This window comes from Rutidosis leptorrhynchoides, chromosome 3 (assembly GCF_046630445.1).
Source record: "Rutidosis leptorrhynchoides isolate AG116_Rl617_1_P2 chromosome 3, CSIRO_AGI_Rlap_v1, whole genome shotgun sequence".
NCBI classification, from domain to species: domain Eukaryota; kingdom Viridiplantae; phylum Streptophyta; class Magnoliopsida; order Asterales; family Asteraceae; genus Rutidosis; species Rutidosis leptorrhynchoides.
Window position 1 is genome coordinate 683,618,116 of NC_092335.1, and position 8,000 is coordinate 683,626,115.

Genomic DNA, 8,000 nt, shown 5'->3' on the forward strand with positions numbered 1-8,000 from the left:
GCTTAGGTATTCACCTCCTCTATCGGTATGAAGTACCTTGATTGTCTTGTTGAGTTGATTTTGTACTTCGTTTTGATATTATTTTAATGCTTCAAAAGTTTCATCCTTATGTCTTAATAAGTAGACATATCCGAAACGACTAAAGTCATCAATGAAAGTAACAAAGTATCTTTCACCATTCCTAGTCATGGGTTTAAAGGGTCCACATACATCCGAATGTATTAATCCCAATAAATCTTTAGCCCTTTCATAGGTCCCTTTGAAAGGTGCTTTAGTCATTTTGCCTTGCAAACAAGATTCACATACATCAAACGAGTCCATCTCATTTGATTTCAAGAGTCCATTCTTTTGAAGTGTACGCATTCGGTTCTTGTTTATGTGACCAAGGCGACAATGCCATAAGTAGGAATCACTCAAATTCCTTTTGAGTTTCTTGGTGCTAGTATGGTATATTGAGCTACTAGATGATGTATCATCATGAACCAATTCATAAATTCCATTTGAAGGCGAAGCCTTAAAATAGAATACATTATCTAAATAAACGTGGATATCATTATTAACAAAATTAAGATAAAAACCACATTGTTTTAAACGGGAAACTGAAATAATGTTTCGACATAAATCCGGTGCATACAAAACATTGTTCAAAATAAGTTCTAAACCGCTTGGAAGCTTTAATACAAAGTCTCCTTGATCCTTCACTTGCACTTTGGCTCCATTTCCCATAAAGAGACTTGATGTTCCCGTTTGTTTGTTACTACTTTTGAACCCCTGCAAAGAATTTCAAATGTGAGTTCCACATCCAGTGTCTAATACCCAGGTATTAGAAGAAGTAATACTAAGCTCTATATATACCATATATATATTACCTGAGGTTTGCCCCGCATCCCTCTTTTCCTTCAACTCCTTAAGGTAGACCGGGCAGTTGCGTTTCCAGTGACCCATTTCACCGCAACTGAAGCACGGGTCTTCCTTGGGGTTTGCTTGTCCGGCAAACTTTTTCTTCTTGTTCTTGTTTTTGGTTGGGGTAACCATCCTCCCCTTTCCCTTGCCTTGATGGGTGGGTCCTTTCCTCTTAGCCGCCTTCGGCTTAGAGGTGTTGTTACCTTTGGACCCACCATCATTGATCATTAGCACGGGTGAAGCCCTCTTACCCATGCTAGTTTCCGCCGTCCTAAGCATGCCATGAAGTTCGCCAATGGTCTTATCCATCCCATTCATATTGTAATTAATTACAAATTGTTCAAACCACTTTGACAAGGAGTTTAGGATAAGATCCGTGGCTAGCTCATTAGATATGTTGAGATTAAGACAGTTTGCGCGATCAATGAGACTTTTCATCTTAAGGACATAAGATGAAACGGATTGGGAGTCGTCCATACGACATGCATGAAGCGCTCGAACGGTCTCGAAGCGCTCGACACGTGCTTGTTGAAGGAACATCTCCTTCAACTGCGTGATCATGTCGTATGCAGTATGATGCTCGAAATCCTTTTGGAGTTCGGGTATCATAGTCCCAAGCATTAGGCAAGCGACTTGCACCGAATCGGCGCAATACTTATCCCAATAAGCCATGCCTTCCGTATCATCCTCGTCGGGTTGATCGGGAATGGGGTCTTCCAACACATACGCCTTATCCTCAAGTTTGAGTACAATCCTAAGATTGCGGAACCAATCCATAAAGTTCGTATGGTTGAGTTTGTCTTTCTCGAGGAGAGACCTTAACGATAGGTTGTTCAAGTTAATAGGTGCGTTTTGCATGTTGTTGTTGTTGGCGGCCATCTACAAAATTTAACAAAGTTCATTTAAGTATCGATTTTAAATTTAATAAACAATACCCTTTTAAATTTTAATTGACTTATTAAATATTAGAATCCAACGGTAAATCAAATTTCGGTTAGGTGACCTTTATCCCGTTATTTGATTTAGCTAGGTAGTCATTTATATGACAATTGCAATCCTTTTGCAACTTCTAAATTATGGGATCATGCAATCCTTTTGCATGGCATATTTATCCCATCAACGCCTATTTGTTCCTCATGCTTCGGTGACCCTAAGTTCATGATTCCCAAATCAAGTCGTCCTACTTGTGTAAACATGTAAAATTAACATACAAGTGGTTAGGTGACCTTTATCCCACAAGCATGCGAATTTTACCTTAACCATATTAGTTAGCTCATAATGGTTAGGTGACCTTTATCCCATTATGAGTTCCCTACTATGTTTAAGTGTCCCACAAAAGGATGGCGTTTAAACTTGTTTGCCTTGTTTTAGTTTTAAAGGGATTTTCGGCTTTCTTTATTCTAGTTTAAGAAAACATATATGCCATACACCAACATGCATTTAGTGTATGGTTTATTTGAAATCCATTTTCAAGTCTAGTAATTTTAGCCAATTACTTGATATAAACCATTTTATATATATGATCCTTATCATGTTCTTAATAACCGTTTATTAATGTCCTTTTAGCCGTTTTTAATTTAACCATTTAAATTGACGTTTTGCATGTCGTTAATAATTTTAACCAGTTAAATTTTAGTTGTGCTTGTTGTTAACTTGTGTGATAACTTGTTGTAGTAACATACACAATCCACAATCATACAAGAAATAAAACAACCACGTATGCAAACAAATGTGTTCACAATCAAGCCGATTTGGTAGACATTTGTTTAGCCGAAAACAAATGTCACCGGTTAAGGGTTATAACACTAAGTAGGAGATTTCAAAGTCTCCCACTTAATCTTGCATCCAAATGCATCTTCCAAGTCTTCATCTTGTATCTTCATTTTTACAAAATATATCCTAATACATTTTGTCTAAAAATGAAATTACAACCTAATCTATTTTACATACCAAATATAAAATAAATTACATAACCAAATGAATGAATATTACAACCAAATGAATGAATTAATTATTACATACCAAATGAATAATACAAATCATTCAAACACACATGCATTCAATCACAAGGTCTTGGCTATGATTGTGAACAACAACATATGAACAAAATATGAACCAAATGGCAAACCAAAACCATATTTGGAGCCCCAAACAATTCGGCACATAGATTAACCCACCCAAAACCAATAATATTTGCATTCTATTTTCATGCATGTACATAAAATGCAAAGTTATGGTGAGTTCAAAAAACCATCTCGAAGCATATTTCAAGACTTCGGCTCTAGATACCATTGATGGAATTCAACATAACAACAAATTCATATGTGTATATAATCACAAAACCGATTTCATGAATATTAGGACAAGCGGAAGCATTATGTTATTTATAAACAAGTGTATATGTTAAACCCTTTTAAGTGAATTCCATTTTGTGTTATCAAGCCTTGAAAATATACTTACAAACTAAAAGAGGGAATAAGAATTTACCTCCTCAATATAGATTGAGGGCTGAAAATGGACAGCAGAATGTGGATGAAGATGATGCGAAAATGGAGCTTCAAAGCAATGAAACCTCAAGAGATTATACCCCAAACTTATGACCAACACCCTAGCCTTTAGTTAGGATTTAATTAGATACTTAATGTGAGCTTGAAAATCAAACTTGGAACCTCATTTGATGTATAAAACCTCACGGTTTTGGACAGCAGCAGGATGCTGAAAATCAGTTTTTTTTTTCAAGCTTTGAAACACTAGTTACACTTGAGAGAATAAGTCTAGCTTTGGTCCAAGAGTTCCCCATGCTTATATGGACTTTTTATGTTCTTAAAAGTAACAATAACTTGGCTTGCATATGAGTCTTGGAGACCCAAAATCTGCCACCATATATTTTATATAATAATTTCTTTACATATATATAAACTTGATATATATATATATATATATATATATATATATATATATATATATATATATATATATATATATATATATATATATATATATATAACATGTATAAATTTTATGTTACTTTTATATTTTATAAACCTTTTATAAAATATAACACAATATAATCATTTAAAACTTTTAAACAATTATATATAAATTATCCAAATAATTTATCTCAAGTGATAACATTTTAGAAAACCGATTTTTCTAAAATCCAAGTGTCGCGTATTTACTTAATGATTTAATCGTTAAGGTTGAATACGTTTAAGGTGTCGGTAAGCTTGTTATTGGGTATGACCCGACTTGGATCATAACATATTAGCCACATTACATTAATATGTCTCTCGGGCATACGAAAAACCTTCACTAAGAACATGCATAAGAATGGATCTTTAATCAAACACAATCAATTTCAATCATCAAAACATCAAATCCATAAGATAGAACAATCCAATATTTGTAGTTTCACATTCAAGCAAACACCAAACTGATTTAGCCTAGCATATTAAAGTAGCAAAGAACAATCAAATAATAAAAACCAAGAGTATTCATGATTACAATGATAAACTGATAATAAAAATGAGTACCGAACGTTATGATTAACTGAATAGAAGTAAATAATGAGCAAGTCTTTAATGGTAGGGTTTAGGTCTTCAAAGAACTCCTTGATTCGTAGCTAAAAAATGGCATCCCCCTTTAGGGTTAGAAACCTCGAATATTTATAGTTAAACAAAAAGTCACCAGTTTGAGCCCGCATCGCGACCGCGATACCCCCATCGCGACCGGGATCAATCATCAGCATCGCGACGGCGATGCCTATATAACGACCATGATCCACCTGTTTTCGAATTCTGTCAATCCCTGCCAATTTATTACGACCGGGACACCACCTATCACGGTCGTGATACACTCCAGACTCAGAAAAACTTCATTTTCTTGCATCCAAACGTACTTTAAGCTCAAATATCACCAATACTTAGCAAGAAACCACCAAAACACTAACCCGAAGACCTCTGGAGCTATATTTATCATTTTAGCTCAATAAATAACAAAAGTCTTCAAATTTCCTAGAATAAACAACAATAAAGAACCGATATCGCGATGTAAAATATGTATAATTTGAGCGATATCAATACACTTTCTACCCTCCCCACCAAGAACTAGTTAGAGAGGGTCCTTAATTTAACATTGCATACATAGTCCTTGGTGATATCTAACTAATGACTTAAATATTTATTTTCTTTTACAAAAAGTTACTTAAAAAGCAATATAAATTAAATACACATAAATTATTACGTTAAAATTTCGGGATGTCACAACTCTCCCCCCGTTAAATCATTCGTGTCCTCACGAACCATTCTTGATGCACCGAAGGATAATATGTCATCAACCATTCTTCGGGTTCCCAAGTACACTCGGACCCTTTTCTAAATTCCCATTGAACCTTAAGCAAAGTCACCAACTTGTTCCTCAATTGTTTGGTTTTATGATCTAGAAATTTCACCAGTTTTTCAGTATATCTTAACTTTTCATCCTCTATAATCTCATTAAGTGGCACATAAGTTGATTCATACGCTAAACACTTCCTTAGTTGCGACACATGAAATGTGTTATGAATAGCGCTAAGTTCATCGGGTAAAGCTAACCGATAAGCAACTTTGCCAACTCTCACAATTATCTCGAACGGTCCCACAAACCATGGACCCAATTTTCCTCTTTTCCGAAAACAAATAATTCCCTTCCATGGGGAACCCTTAAGCATTACTTATCACCAACCTCGAATTTTATCGGTCTCCTTCTCCTATCCGCATACGACTTTTGTCGATTTTGGGCCGTTTTCAATCTCTCACAAATTTGATCAATCATTTCAGTAGTTTGTAAAACTACTTCCGTACTTCCTAATTTCCTTTGACCCACTTCACCCCAACATATTGGGGTTCTACACTTTCTTCCATAAAACATCTCATAGGGTGGCATTCCAATGGAAGAATGATAACTATTGTTATACGAGAATTCGACTATTGGGAGATGAGTATCCCAACTACCGCCAAAATCTATTACACATGCTCTTAGCATATCTTCGAGGGTTTGGATGGTTCGTTCATTTTAACCATCCATTTGTGGGTGAAACGCGGTCCTTACATGCAACTTGGTACCCATTTATTGTTGAAACTTCCTCCAATAACGCGAAGTAAAGTGAGTGTCGCGATCCGAGACAATGGAAACTCGCACTCCATGTCTTGCTACAACCTCTTGCACATATAATTTTGACATTATTTCCGAAGATGAAGCTTCCTTTATAGGTAAAAATAGCGCACTCTTGGTCAACCTATCAACAATAACCCATATAGCATCATGCTGACGAGGGGTCCTAGGTAACTTGGTTACTAAATCCATAGTAATATGCTCCCATTTCCACACCGGTACCTCTAACGGTTGAAGTTTAGCATAAGGAATTTGATGATCGGCCTTCACTTGAAGACAAGTAAGGCACTTATGAACATATTTAACTATATCCCTCTTCATTCCCGACCACCAATAGTTCCTTTTTAAGTCTCTATACATCTTAGTAGTGCCGGGGTGGATCGAATACCTAGACTTATGAGCCGCTTCTAGAATCTCATTTTTTACGTTACATTGGATAGGAACCCAAATCCTCTCATACCGTAGTTTTAAACCTCGAGAATCCGCCTCAAAATCATCGACTTGACCTTTAATCCTTTCCTTTCGTACAATGTCGGGTCACAATGCCACCTTTTGAGCTTCTCGTATCCGATTGAAAATTTGTAGGGTTACAATCATAGCTAGGCTCTTTATCCTTAATGAATCATGGCTCGACTTTTGACTTAAAGCATCCGCTACTACATTAGCCTTTCCGGGGAGATAAAAGATCTCACAATCTTAGTCCTTAACTAAATTGAGCCATCTCATTTGTCGGTTATTTAAATCTTTTTGATCGAATAAATATTTTAAGCTCTTGTGATCGGTATAAATAGAAAACTTTACACCATAAAGATAGTGACGCCATATTTTCAAGGCCAACTCTACGTCCGCCAACTCTACGTCATGAGTAGGGTATCGTTTTTCGTGTGATCTTAATTGACGCGAGGCATAAGCTATGACTGTAGTGACCTGAACTTTTCCATGTTTATATATATTAATTGAGATTGATATTTACATGACTAAATGTTTCCAACGTGTTAAGCAATCAAACTTGTTAAGACTTGATTAATTAAAATAGGTTTCATATAGACAATTGACAACCCAAGTTGACCGGTGATTCATGAACATTAAAACTTGTAAAACTATACGATGACATAAATATGGTTATATATATAGTTAACATGATTTTATTATAAGTAAGTATCTCATTAGGTATTTTAACAATGTGTTATATACATAAAAATGAGACTATTAAATTAAGAAACTCGAAAATGATATATATAACGATTATCGTTATGATAACGTCTACTAAATACATATGTATCATATTAAGATATTGATACACTTGGTTAATTATGTTAAATGATAAGTAAATATATCATTAAGTGTATTAACAATGAACTACATATGTAAAAATAAGACTACTAACTCAATGATTTCGAAATGAGACATATATGTAACGATTATCGTTGTAACGACATTTAACTGTATATATATCATACTAAGATATATTATATATCATAATATCATGATAATGTAACAATTTAACATCTCATTTGATATAATAAACAATGGGTTAACAACATTTAACAAGATCGTTAACCTAAAGGTTTCAAAACAACATTTACATGTAACGACTACCGATGACTTAACGACTCAGTTAAAATATATATACATCTAGTGTTTTAATATGTACTCATACACTTTTGAAAGACTTCAAGACACTTATCAAAATACTTCTACTTAACAAAAATGCTTACAATTACATCCTCGTTCAGTTTCATCAACAATTCTACTCGTATGCACCCGTATTCGTACTCGTACAATACACATCTTTTAGATGTATGTACTATTGGTATATACACTACAATGATCAGCTCTTAGCAGCCCATGTGAGTCACCTAACACATGTGGGAACCATCATTTGGCTACTAGCATGAAATATCTCATAAAATTACAAAAATATTAGTAATCATTCATGACTTATT